The 14,782-nt window shown below is 39.1% G+C and overlaps 1 long non-coding RNA gene across 1 annotated transcript; it reads right to left on the bottom strand.

The window, feature by feature from the left end:
- Window positions 1–957: 957 nt before the first annotated feature.
- Window positions 958–13,688, bottom strand: LOC106893016. Its single transcript, XR_001412971.1, has 4 exons — window positions 13,609–13,688; window positions 13,142–13,241; window positions 12,946–13,045; window positions 958–1,063 (listed from the first exon to the last, which is right to left on the bottom strand). It is a non-coding gene; the product is annotated as an uncharacterized LOC106893016 (long non-coding RNA).
- Between the last annotated feature and the right edge of the window lie 1,094 nt (window positions 13,689–14,782).

Raw genomic sequence — 14,782 nt, 5'->3', positions numbered from 1 at the left:
AGCAATAAGAGTCGCATTAAAGCAACACATACTACTACACACAAACAGTGGTCTATGCTTGGACAAAAGCTTAATACATTTTATTGAAAACATATAAAATTTAAAATAACACAGGGGATGAGTATAACCTCTGCCTGTTACACTTGTAGCATTTGCCACTTTCTGGAAATAAGGACTGATGACCTGGAAGAATCAGGAATTTAGAACCCATTCAAGCAGTAAGCATGGAAATAGGAGACAGACCTTAAACATTTTGAAGCAACCATAGCAAAAATTCAAGGTTTGGGCTAAGAACAATTTACAAATAAATTCCCCATATATTAAAATTTCTTTTCATCAAGGTAGCACTGCCTGAAAGTATTTCCATGCTGAGAAACAACTATAAAAGAGCATTATGATGGATGGAAAGAAGGCTATGATATATTTTACAGAGAAGGGCTCCCACAAAACCCTGCCTGGAAAACAGCTACAGCCAGTTTCACCTAAGAATAAAAAAATAATCTTCTGTAGTGCTTTATGCACTACAAGTTTCCCCAAATGTAACGAAACAACTCTAAAATGTTACAAGTGAACTTGCAGTTTCAAAATCCCAAAATCATACTGCTAACACAGGCCAAAAACAAGTTGTCCACATTTGTTACATACATAAAAAGACCTCTCATTTTAAAGATTTTTTTCATTTTAATAAGTAAAAATGAATTACCTTTTAAACTCCCAATTTTTCTGAATTCATTAAATATTAAAAAATCCAGACCTCTGCAAGGACTTGAAACCAGAATTATCTTGAATATTTTAATTGATATTACATGTCCAGTTTGTTTACATTTCCTATAAAGCATATTAAAATTCCTACTGTTTAAGTCAGTTTTTCAAAATTCATGTTAAAAAATCATGGAATGACATCAGCTTATGAACAAGCCTTCAGTTTCACGAGTGGAAATCAAATGGACCACTTACTACATAAATGAGATTCCAGTATTTCCTTCATGTGAACAGCACAGCTGACAACTTCTATGCCAGGAGCAGAGAAACAAGACAGTTAATGTGTCTTAGACATGGTAGCCTGTAGAAATAAAAACAACCACCACCAAACAATCAAAAAAACCCCTAAAACAACCACTAAACAACAAAACAGAAAAAAAACCCCAACAAACCCCATAGAATTAAGATAGCTCCCAGAACTACTTCGATTGAGATATGATGAATAACAGTTATTTGAATTCAAAGACCCCAGAACCAAAGACCTTTTGGTCACAATTTATACCTGGCCAGAGCTTCAAAACTTTACTTTTTCAAGTAGACTTTTCCATAGGCATTTACGGAATGAATAAATAAGCTAGGTGAAATAGTGTTCATAAAATTACATCGTTTCTTGTGACTTTGCATTGAAAGTGTAAAATTAATTGCCAGGATAAAATACTGATTGTGTTTGGAAACGTAGCCATCTTTAATTACGTGCACAAATAGTATTGCTCAAGGCTAAAAATCAAGAAAACTTTATCTCTTTCAGAATACACTTCTACAGCTGAGATATTTTTGGTTTGTGGCTTGCTGTTTTCTTTAATAAAAGTAAAACTAAACAATCATTAGTAACAGCTCTCTAGTTGACCCCAATTTTAGTCCTCTAAAATCCAAATGCTAAGTAGAAAAATGACAAATAAAACTGTAACAACCAGATCAGAGTCCAAGAAGAACCCTTCCTCAGATATATTTCACTGATTAAATGCTCTCAATCATTGGTCAACACCCCTTTCCCCAGAGGTTCAGAGTAAGAACAAACAAATAAAAAATTCTCTTTATTACAGACTATTGCACAATCAGTGCAACAAGAGATTTTTATTTCTATTTTTTTTACTAATATAAAAACTCCTTTGTGTAATATAGAGGTTAAAACACCCTGTTATCCTGTATTTATAGGACAGTGTCCTTAATGACTGCTAGCATACGCTGTCTTAGTGGCTCAAAATTTGCAAGAAAGGGACACAAGCCTCTATTGGATACTGGTTTTTGGGTCTGCCCTGGGGGAGTGGGTGAAAACTGGGAGACACCAGTTTCTGTTTCAAGAGACAATGAACAGGGACAAACAAAATTCTAGGAATAACATTCAGAGATTCATCTCTGCCAGCTTCCATCCTCTCCTCACACTGCAAAGCACCCTTACAGAAATTCATCAACTTGTTGAAACTCTGAGAGATAGAAGGGCTTTGGCATCTACTTAACCCCCACCAGCTCCAGCCTATTGTCACATTGACTCCCACTTACCTGCTTAACCTAGTTTGAATTTCAGATGGCTTCAATCTTATTGCTTTAAAGTCAAATTCAACCTCACTAAAAATGCAAAAGCTCTGCTTTAATGCTCAGAATACTCAATAGTATTTTACGGTGTTTTTAAATATGATGCACAGTACCAAAGAGACACACTAAACGGAAAGTCATTAAAATCACCTAAAATATTGCAATTTGAAAGGAAATTATAACTCTATAGTTAATGTCTCTTTTGTAGCAAATTTGCTTTTACATTAAAAGATTTAATATTTGGCTGTTTAAACAGTTTACCCTGTAACAATGAGTAGAACCATACATAGATACAGCACCTAATAAATTTGTAAACAAACACCTACAGACATGAATCTAACACACTAGCAAGCCACATACAACTCTATCAGCCAAACTTGTGTTAAAGAAAAAAAAAAGAAATGCCAGCCAATAAGCTTTTTCCAAAGGAACATGAGAAAATACTGTCACAGAGTTTAAAACATTTTCAAGAAAAGTATCCAGCCTCAGAACCTTTGTAATGAAACTTATCAAAACATTTTCTTTTAAAATATAGAATTATTTAAAATCATTTTGGAACTAGTCACAATAACATCTAATTTCGTGAGACCAAAACTAAATGTTGTGAAAAATAATCTTATTTCTACATTTAATCCCAGTACCTGACTAAGTACACTACTTTAAAATGTCCCAGGAGATGGAAGTCATATTTTGAATTAATATCTGTCTAGTAGCTTCCATTGCTGAAAGATAACAGTAATTTTTAAACAGAGGTATTTGGAATGGTAGGGGCAAGAAGGACAATCTGATCTGAGCTCTTTTAAAAGATCGTCAATGCTTTGGATGAGTTTCACATTGTATGGCACAAACAGCAAATTGCAGTGGTCACAGTCTAATATAGCACACTCTTCTTTCACCATTTCAAGTCAAATCCACTTCCATCCTGTATTGCAACAGATTTGTAGTACAGTTAAATGCAAACATGGGCCATTCTTCATATTTTATTATGAAGGGGACATGAGGTGTAGGTGATGTTCCCCACCATGTAATAACTGAAAAGAGAGAGCTTGATGCGCGACACAATTAAAGTACAGGAAATGGAGTGGCCAATAAGATGTCAAAGTTTTCAGTGCTATGAAGCCTATTAGTTGAATTCTATAGAGGGATTTCTTTTGGTTTTGCAAGCAAAATAACTTTTCTTCTTTATGTTGATCTTGCTCCTGTTGGAGTCACAGAAAATAGAAGACAGAAAAATCTGGTTTTAAAGCCCTGAGCTTCTGATGAAATAGAACAGGGACAGAAAACAGCATAAGGCAAAAATAATCTGGAAGTTAGATACGTACCATGGTTGCAGCAAGAGTCACAGAAGTTCAATTTCAATTATCACTAGAGATGATCATCCTCAGTTACCAGATTTCTACAGATAATGTGCAACATTAAGGTAGTAAAAAATCTGGTACATGGATAAGGCAACTATGTAAACCATCTGCTGCTTAAAAAGTCAGCTGAGAGAATAACTATAGACATATGGGGATGCCAGCAGTGAATCACCCCTTTAAGGGTAAGGCAAACTCTGGTCAAATCAAGCTCTGAAAACAAAGCAAGGATGGGGAAGGGACCATAAGGTGACAACTGCTGCTGGTTCACAGTGTCATAGGGGCTCATCCCAGAGCTGCCACTACCTCTAGGGTCAGCCTGTCACCTGGGTCATCACCTGCTCTAGTTCAGCATAACCTAAATGCTGCCCATCAATAGAGGATCAGAGGGAAAGTGCAGGCACCTGGGACACCTGCGAAGGCACTTGAGTTCAGGAGTTATTTAAGAGGCCCAAAAAACTTGAATCAAAGAGGGATTTTAATTCAGACTTTTAAAGCTCAGATTCTGTTTCCAAAGTAAACAGAGAGCTCAATCAACTCGTTTAACTTAAATTTGCCCTTTTGGCTTTATCTGACAATCTTAGCAGAACTGTCACTGCTTTTTCTATTCTCACAGAAAGCACTGAAATACAATCAGTCAAATGAGCCACTTAGGTTGATATTTTGCCTCTGGATGACAAAAGTAGCTTTCAGGAAAGTGCATGACATTGCACACCTTTCCACATGGAGGCAGAAATTATATTTTGCTGCACTTATTTCGCAACCAGATTGTGAACATGTAGGTTGACACCACAACAGCACAACAGTTACAGGATCTGCAACTGGAGGGGGGTTGCTGTTCAGTTTTAGTAACAACACAGAAGACAAACAGAACAGGTTGCCCCAGTGTGGGACCCAATGAATGCTTCCTACAGTCCAACTCCAACTCAATTTTTATCTGCACAAATGGAAAGGAATGTTGAACAAGATACTACCCTGAGACCACTTGATTGAGCTTACATCTAGAAACAATTTTTTTCTTTTTTTTTTCTTTTTTTTTAAAATTCTTTTTACAGGCATTTTGACTAGTCCAAATCCAGTAGGAAGCATATTACACTAACACAATCATGCATATAAAAAAACAAACCCCAAACAAGACATTAAAAAGCCTCACCTTCCCATCCCCAAATGCCACAACCTTAAAATTACTCTGCAGAAGTTCCCTCTCCAAAGCATCCCACAGAAATATGTTTACTTGACATTTGCAGAGGAAGCCATCTCCTTTCAGCCATTTCATATTTTTCAGCTTTGCCTCAACATTTCTCATTCTTTGTTGCCAGAAAAAACAAATGCTGTTTGTAGAAATCATACTTTTGATTTGCCTCTTTTGTACTTTCACTTTCCTATGTTTCCCTGTTAGAGAAAAATTTCATCAGAGGAAAATTCTGTGTGGGTAAGGAACCAGATGCAAACCAACTAGCAGGAACTTCACCCCTAACCTGTAATATGAAGCAAGATGCCTGGTGCCAGGCTGCTGTTCCATGGGAAAGCAGTGTGTTTGCACTCAATTGGAACAGTCCTGAGTAGCAGCAACTGGAAGAAAAGTTGTGTCTTCTACCAGAATTTTCTGTCTTTGTTCTCCAAGGACATCTAAAATACAGCAAATACAGGAGAAACTCACAATCTCAGGTTGATAGGGGTTGGAAGGGTCCTCTGGAGGTCATCTGGTCCAACCCCCTTGCTCAAGCAGGGCCATCTAACGCCAGTTGCCCAGGATGGTGTCTAGACAGCTTTTTAATATCTCCAAAGATGGAGACTCGACAACCTCTCCAGGCAATCTGTTCCAGTGCTCAGTCACCCTTACAGTAAAAAAGTGTTTCCTGATGTTCAGGGACAACCTCCTGTGCTTCAGTTTGAACCCATTGCCCCTTGGCCTGCCACTAGGCATCACTGAAAAGCACCCAGCTCCATCTTCTTTGCACCCCCCTTCAGGTATTAATATACGTTGTTCAGATTCCCCTGAGCCTTCTTTTCTGCAAGTTAAACAGTCACGGCTCTCTCAGTTCACTTTGTATGAGAGATGCTCCAGTCTCTTCATCATCTTCACGACCCTACATTATGCAACAAACATTTTTTGTTCTTTTCCATGTTTGAAGTTGGGGGGGGCAGGATAATCAATTCATATGTAATGACTATTTGTCCTATGGAATAATTTCTTTCAAAATAATTACTTTTAGCCACACAAAAGACTGGTATGCTACCTTTTAAGACAGTGGGTTGTTTCATTTTAAAGGTTGCTAACACAGTTTTAACAGCGTGTTACAATGCACCGCTCAAAATAGTGACACACTTGTATTTTGGGGAACTCAGAAGATCTTTGGTTTATCCACAAATACATGCAAAGACAGAGGCAGAAGGCCTGATCAAAAAAGCATGCCTGTGCTTCCCATTAGCCACAAAATTAATCTCAATGACTTCAGTGTGAAGCACCTACTTATCCCCAAAATAAGGTCGAATATACGTTTTAGTTTCTGGCAGATTGACCTAAACTTGAGAACAGAATTGAAGGCACCTGGGGATTTCCAAAACCATTAGATATGACTATCTCCTAGTGTGGAATACCAACCAGTAAGACACTTGTTTTTAGCAAGATTCTGGTTCTACCAGAAAAAAAAAAAAAACAAAACACAAAAAAAAACCCCAAAAAGCAAACAAAAAAACCCCAGAATGTAGAAAACATCTGAGATAATTTTATATCATGTTGGTCCAGTTTTCACCACCCAGCCTATAGAGGCCAGACAGATGTAAGCATAAGTGAAAGCATCACTTGCAGGCAGCTTTCGTTTTGTCCAAGAGAAACTTTCCCCATCTCAACGCTTCTTTTCAGCATATGAATGAAAATGGTTATAATAAGCACGTATGTAATTCAAACACCTATCTTGGCTTTCACTGGGGCCACGGAGCTCCCTTATACTGCTGTGTGTCCATCTGTACCATATTTGTTGCTTGTCTGAAAAGAGGTTTTATTACAGAGCAAGGATTTGTTCACAGTAGCATGTGTTTCCCCTTCTCCTTCCTCCTGCTATTTTAACTCTCCTCCAGATGTTTTCTTTCCTTTATGTAAGGCAAATGGAGTTAAATGAGAAGATCAAACTGAGGCAAGGAAGATATGTCCATCTGAGATACATTACTTACGATGATTCAAATTTTGAATTTGAATTAGGTTCATTACCAGCACATCTGTGCTGCCTCTTTATCACCATGTGTAAGAATGGGCCCAGCTCTTCATATTTTAAGTTCTTGTTTTGCTTTCAGTTCTCAGCCTCTCAGATTTCCTTTGCCCCTTCCCTTTTACCTTGAGCTTTCTGGGAACTTCCTTTCAATTGATCTCCTTTGGTTTTAATTTTTTTCTGGTGTGCAGGTCCTCAGTTTGTAGTGACACCGGATCAGCAGCTCTGCACTGGTCTCTCTCTAATCACATAAAATATTCTGGCACTGAGCCCCCCCAGGGCGTTGCTGCCAAAGGCTGGCTCAGACCTGAGTCTCAGCCCCGCTCAGCTAAGGAGCCACAAAACTCCAAGCTTCATTCAGTTTTCTCTAAACCCTCTAAAGGGTTACAACAGACTGTCATCTACTGGAGGTTAACTCACAAGATTAGAGTGGCCAAAGGGTCAGAAGGTTTGGAAACCTATGTTGAGTGCTGGGATACTGTTTGGGAGATCGCTGTGGGAGATCACAATCAGGTCACAGCATCTGATAAGTGAAGTTAGTCAGCCTGTTACCTCCTCCATCTGTAAAGAGTCTGTTTTCTTCTCTCCCTGGCCTCCCACAAGAACAACATTTGTACAACATAGATTACTGCTTCTCAACGTTTGGGTTTTTTTAAAATTAATTATCCTCATAGTCATTGGTATTTTAATAGAACTCTAAGCAGGATGGATTATTAAAGATATCCACTCAGTTTTAATTACAGTACTTTTTAAGAGATTATTTTGTAACAAGATTGGTATCATTAGTTATGAGAAAGTACTAACAAGTCTTAGCAACTGTGTCTTTTCATGCCAACAAACAGAAGTCATCCTTATTCAGATTAACATATTTGCATGGTGATTGTGCTCGAGACTTCTATCAGTCAGCAGTACCAGAAATAATGCAAAGGAGTACCGAGTCTTTGCCCCAAGGAAATACATTTTAAGCAGATAACATGAAAAATATACTCACAGATTAAATACTTTAAAAATTTCACACAGAGATTCATGCGGGTGTCCATTGTGCAGCTTTGTGCCTCCTAGGGGGCATATTCACGCTGTTTAAGTTAAGGCACCTAAGAGAGGAAACTAGTTTGATAGCAGCATGTTTTGAACTGAAGTAGTTAAGGTCACCTTCAGGAGACTAAATGGGAAACTGAGGTTCTGGATAGCCACAGTTAGGCATGAGCACCCCTAGATATTTAAAAATCTGTCCACAAGTTTAAAACTAACCTTTTTGCCCACAACTCGGAGCAGGAAGGACGTACTGTCATGCTCAAAATCTTGTTCATGGGTAACAAGGAAACACATTTTATTCTAAAGCCAAGAATTTATTGTTAATGTAATTGAAATTTTAAGTCTGGTCACTGCCACTCCAGAACTTGTTGCTACAAAAAAGAAAGGATAGTAACACCATTGGAATACAGAAAAAGCCTCAATAATAGTTGCAACATTCTTAACAGTATTTTACGCAAAGTTCTCAGTCCATTCTCTGGTGTTATGCTAAACCTCCACTGCTCCTCTGAGTCTTAAAGTTGGTGTTTTCACCCCGGGGTTGGCAGAAAAGGTGTTATGGCAACCTATGAGCATCTGGAGTCTTTCACCACGAGGAATACAATGTCTATGTTGGTGTTTTTTAACTTTGTCACTATGACCCACTTGGAGTCCTTTTTATACACCTGACAACACAGTTTTACTCCTTTGGTCCTTCATCAGTCTGCAGCTTCACGTTGCCTCCAAGTTCAGTATATATAGTGCCTTTTACCTATGTTAGATGCTATTTCTTTCTTCTCTTTGTTACCCTAAAGCAGGTCTGCACTTTTTCACTGAATTTCACTGAATTTCACTGAATTTCTGGAGTTGGAAGGGACCATAGAGATCATCTAGTCCAACTCCCCTGCTGAAGCAGGATTGCCTAGAGCTAGAGCATGTTACTCAGGACTGCATCCAGGCGGGTTTTGAAAATCTCCAGAGAAGGGGACTCCACAACCTCCCTGGGCAGCCTGTGCCAGGGTTCCGTCACCCTCACCGTGAAGAAGTTTCTCCTCATATTTGAGTGGAACCTCTTATGTTCCAACTTGTGCCCGTTGCCCCTCGTCCTCTCGGTGGGAACCACTGAGAAGAGTCTGGAACCACTGAAAAGAGTCTGGTAATTTTATGCAATGATTGGCAAGTTGTTAATATTTGTTGCATCTCCCTAGCCAAGACACATCTCTTATTATCCCATTGCAGTACTCTTCTATGCCACATCCTGCATCTCCAATTACCAAGGCCTCTTTACACTGCATCAGTTACATTAGTCATAAATTTCTGATACTACTCAGAATAGCTGCTTGTTAATGCTAATTATATAAAAGGTTGTACATACAAAGATAACAAGATTTAAAAAAAATTTAGCCATAGACACCTAGTCAGTAAAAGAAGCCACTGTCACAGCTAAACCAAGTAAAACAAAGCTGCAGGCAAGACAACCAGCTGCATCAACACAGAAAGACAAGGGTACCCATCTGGGCAGAAATGCCCTTGCTACCAAATTCAAGTAGGCAGGATCAACAAGACTGAATTCACAGACTCTAAATTCAGTCAAAAAATGAACTGGTGCTGCTAGGACACATGAAGAGCACACGTGGATTTCTGGAAAGCCTGATGGAGTAGAATACTGATAATTTAACTGGTGTTATACAAATGAAAAGATTAATATCACTGCAGCCTTCCTAGCTAAGAAGGCTTCAAATATTAATGCCTTTTTCAAAAGTGATTTGATCGATACAACTTCTGTTAATGAAAGAAGAAATGAGTTAATCAAAACATTCACTTTTGGAAGGAAAAAAGTTTTCTGAGTGCTCTGATACTGAAACCTAGCAAATATTCTCTCCCTTACCCCACCTTTTTACACAAAGACAAGCCCTACAGCAAAGCAAGCCCTGCTAAAGACGCAGAGGAGAGACTATGGATTATGAGATATGCTGCAACTCTGGTAAGTGCTACTGTGGATTTCTTATCTGTGGAAGCCATATGACAAATCACTGTACAACAAAACCTCATTGTGCCGCCTTTATTTTCTTCCGACCCAGATCATACATTGCTCTTTGACTGATATGCTAACGATACAGAGGGGGAAGGGAGGTGTGGCTGCAACCTCAGGATCACATTAATTAAGAAGGGACTCTGAAACCAGGTCTTTTTGTGCCCATGCAGAATTTTTACCAAGGTCCCTAGAGGTCACACATGCAAAACCACTGAATTTGTCCACTGTGCCTCTAGCTCTCTCCAAGCTTTGCATTAGTAAGACAAATGGCTAATTCACTACAGCCAAATGTTGCACATTTCATGATTAAACACAAGCCTCCTCAGACTTGGCTTCATTTATTTCCTCTGCAATGAAATATGTGCCGGTTTATATTTTTTCATTACTACATAAACACAAGCAGTTTATAAAATGCTGGAGGAATTATCAAAGCTGAATCTTTCATTCTAACATGAAAATGTGTTTTGGTAACTATTTTTCCCTACTGCCATAATTGCATTATTTAATTGTGATTAAATAATTTTAATAATTGACAATGCTCTTCCCTTAGGAATTCAATTAAATCTAACCCCAGATCTGCAGGCATTAATAGGAAGAGTGAAATCTTGCTGTTCTAACCAGCTATTGTTATTAAGATTTACATAGCGTTAATTATCAGTAGTCCCTATTATACAGTTTTCAGCATTAGCATAGCTAACAAGAAGCACCTTGTAGTGATTGCTTGAAGCCTGATGACCTTAAATGCTTGGGGAAGGTATTGTTTTTCAGTTGGGGCTTTTTTTTTGTGCTGTTTTGCGGGGAGGGAAGGGGTTGTGGATTGTTTACTGACCGTATCATAGAGCTCTTGTGTATGTTATGATCTCTGTCAAGGCTGGTTCCTTATATGCCCAACACTGCACAACAAGGATTGGATTTCTTCATTTACCACCGTCCACCTCAATTCCTATCATTGCAGCAGTTCAGAAGCATTGGTTATGTTCCGCTTTTACAATTAAGAGTTGCTTTTACAATTAAGAGGGCTCTACTGATAGAGAAGGAAATCATCAATTTTTTTAGCTGAAACTTCATCATTTTACACACATGCACATACACAGCGGTCCTCCTCTTCTCTGTCCACAATGACCTCTGACCACCTGCTCTACTGCCATCCAGCCTTGACAGATTTGCACACACACAGCTTGCTTTCACTTCAGCCAACAAAGGCAAGGAGAGCAACAAATTCACCCTCCACTGACATAAATAGGAGATGTTACCTCCCCTGCTGTAAATGAAACTAAAGACACATTACTGAAATTGATAATCCATGTGCATAAAAGCTTAGGAAAAAAATGCTTTTCCGATTTAAACCCCCCAGCCATGCAGAGCACCTAACCCAAGTCAAACAACTCAGAGAACTTGGCTGTAACATCTCAGACTACCAAGAAGCAAGAGTTCACATTTCAAAGCAGGCAAGACTGACACAGGGAACAGACTATTGTTTCAGTTTTCTAAATCAGCCTAATGTCTGAATGACTGCAGCTGTTGGGGTTGTAGCATCTTCTGCCATCACGGGCAGGAGAGAGAGCTATAACACTTATAAGACTTCAAGCCGCCCAGCAACATCTTCCTATTCCATTTTCACTAACAGCCACTCCGAAAAGCATAGGAGCAAGGAGATGCCTGATCTTACCAGGACTTTGTACTTCATTTTCACTTCTCCAGTTTCTCCACGCAGTCCCCTCTCTTCCCCTCTCTACCCACAAGAGTCTAAGGACCAAAGAAAGGGCTTATATCTCTCTGGGGCTTCTGTCACCAACTCGTGGTCCACTACACCTACTGCCATTTCAGCAAGTGCATAGTACAGATGCACAGCTGCTTAAATAAGAAATTATTATTTATCAAAACTACAACAGATATTTTTGGCCTGTTTAAGACTAACACAATCTAACTTTATCTTTCATTTGTGTTACATCAATACCTACAAAATTTTACACTTTATTAAATTGTCCATTTTTTTGGTATGTCACTCTTGTGGGGACTAATAACAAGAAATAACCATGGAAACAAAGTAATAAAAGGTACCTTTTGCATACCTTTAAATAATTTTTGAATAACTCCTTGACAGTTACTATAGGCAAAACATGTGTGTATTTTTCACAAAATACATGTTATATTATTGTCACTGTAAGCAACAGAGATAAATTATAGGTAATTTCCACTTTTTAAGTCCTGTTTCTATGGTAATATGAGCAACTGCCATTACTTCAGAGCTTGTTACCATGGTTATTTCAGGTAATTCCAGGGTTTTAATACCCTTAAACCTGAAGTGATACTTTTTCCTCCTATTTCGCTGTTGAGCAAAATCACAGCTCAACTTTAGGGGGAACACAACTCTTCCAGTTAAAATAAATACAGCATATACTGCAAACATATAAGGAGACAAGTCAAAAGTGAATTATTTACGATGCAATCCCTAGCTGACTCTCTTCTCCTGAAAGGGCAATATCCCTTTGCCACACATAGTTCTATGGAAAAGGAAGGTGTTTCCTTCAGGGTGTAAATCCTCTAACTACCCTCAGCTATGCAGGCCACTCCGTGTGGCCATCAAGCTGCAGAACTGAACACAGTAGGCTAGTGATCTGCTTGTCCAAACAACAGCTTTGAGAGCTGCCTGATGAGATATCATCTGCCCCCATCTCCTTAAGAAGGAGGGTCATTGGGAAGCCTGGGTCTGCTCAGTGGCAGGTCATCCAGCACATACACCTAATTCATGTGCCTTGGAGAGTAAATGGGCTTAATAGAGACTTCTGCAGTAGTAGGGGGAAGTCTTCACCGTTCCTGCACTGATGCAAATGGCATCAGCATCTTCACCAGTGCCTTGCAGGCACCTCCGGGGGGTTTAAAAATGGCCAAGGTAATTCTGCCTGAACCTTTGTGTAGGAAGGAGGCAGCAGGAGGTTTCATGTACCAGCAGCTGGGGGGTAATAAAAATTACTCTAAATTAAAACTGAGTCTTAATCCTGAGAAATCTTCATACAGTAGCTTTGTGACCACAGCTCACCTTTCCAGTAGATATCCTTGCTCGTGCTCTGCTGCAAGTCCTGCTATTGATCGGAGCCCATGCGGACTGCTCCCACAGAGAGAAGTTTTCCAAGCTTTACCTAGAGAAGACAATTTACATAATCGGCCCATTTTCCTTCACAGTGGGAGTCACTTGCTTGAACAGTTACTTGCACTGACGAGAGATTTTTACTTACATAAGTTGCTATAGCTGGGATAAGAGGTCAGGGCATTGGTCCAGTCTGAGTCACCAGGAGACCATATGATGCTGCTGAGTTGGCTCCGATGTTGTCAGGACTTTTCATTAGCATTTATTGTGAAAACACAAAAAAGAGAATATAACTTTTTTTTTAAGAAAAAAATAATTTTAAGCCACATAATTGTAGACAAAAGATAGAAAATGTGATGTAAATGGACCCTAATGACTTGGAAGCAGGAAAGCAAATATCAAGATCCCAAGATGTTTCACCGTTTCAAATAGTCTTATATTTTAACAAACCTAAAAACCTTCATACTTCAGGTTGGCAGTGTTATGTCTGTTATATGGCTGTGGGGTTTTTTTTCTCATACTATTTAACAAGATTCAACGTAGTGAGGTACAGTACTTTGTTCATATGTTTATTCACAAAAAAGGTGTTTTCAATCCTTAACACCGTTTACTCACCTAGACTCAACAGTTAGCTTCAGTTATACAGGCATGGATTTTAGCTGAATAATTAATAAGGTCCTCAAATTCAACCATTAATAACATCAAGACAGTGTAGTGTCCTAGAAGAAGGGAAAGGAGTATGTGACCTCAGAAATCTATTTTCCTGTTAGTGGGCAATTAGTGGAACCTAATATTGATGTTCCACATGAACCACACATATCAGCTCTGGCTGTGTCTACATACATTATCAAATAGCTTCCTATTGGACAGATCCATAAATCAAAGCAGTTGGTGCTCATGCCCTTTCATTAAAAGCACTTTGGGGGTTTTACCTCATACTAACCTTAGCCTGGTCTTCTGGAAAAAACATGCCCATTGTGCATTTGGTTTAATACATAAGCTCAGTACGCATCTGATCTGTGTTTCCTCATCACAGGTTATAGTGCCACGCACCAGGAGGCCCTTGGGAAGAGGGACAGCCAGGGCCTGCACATTGCTGCTCTAAACTAAAATAGTAATCTGGATACAACCTTTCTATCCTCTTGGATATTAATATCATTTTAGACAGAAAACAAGAGGTGCAGGGTTGGTTTAAGTACACAAGAATAGTACGCTGTTGTTAGAGAGAAGGAAGAGTAAGTCAGGAAATCACCTGGGGTATTATTTTTTAAGTTGCTTCAAGGATGTTGGAGAGTATGTAATGGCTGAAACTCTTCTGCTTCCACTTGGGAGTTCACAAAGAGAATCTGAGAGGAACTGCAGGTCCAGCTGAGCAAGTTGTGCCCACATTGCACTCAGAAACCTCAGTATGGGGAGCAGGTACATTTGAAACTCCTCTGGACCAAAAGCACTATTACTGTCTTCAAAACTATTTAATTTCCTACTAATACTGCAAATGCTGTGTTGTGTGGATTGACTGGCTACCATGAAGTTCTCTATCTCCATGGAGGCATGCCCATGTCCCTCGTTTGAGAAGTATGGTCATTCTAAAAAGTCTTAGATTTCTTTCAGATTCCTTTACAGCCAGATATTATGCATACATGTGACACATTTTGTAAACTGATACACTGATGTCACCTAAGGTGACGACATCTGTAGAGAGCAGTCCTGCAAATGGTGTGGCAAGCTGTTCCACAAAATTCTGTGTCCTACCAGGCCAGCTGGCAGAAGGGCACCAGAAATTGGAAAA

Source organism: Calidris pugnax, unplaced genomic scaffold (assembly GCF_001431845.1).
Source record: "Calidris pugnax isolate Ruff unplaced genomic scaffold, ASM143184v1 scaffold24, whole genome shotgun sequence".
Classification (NCBI taxonomy): domain Eukaryota; kingdom Metazoa; phylum Chordata; class Aves; order Charadriiformes; family Scolopacidae; genus Calidris; species Calidris pugnax.
The sequence above is the reverse complement of the archived record's forward strand: the minus strand, read 5'-3'. Positions and strand labels throughout refer to the sequence as shown.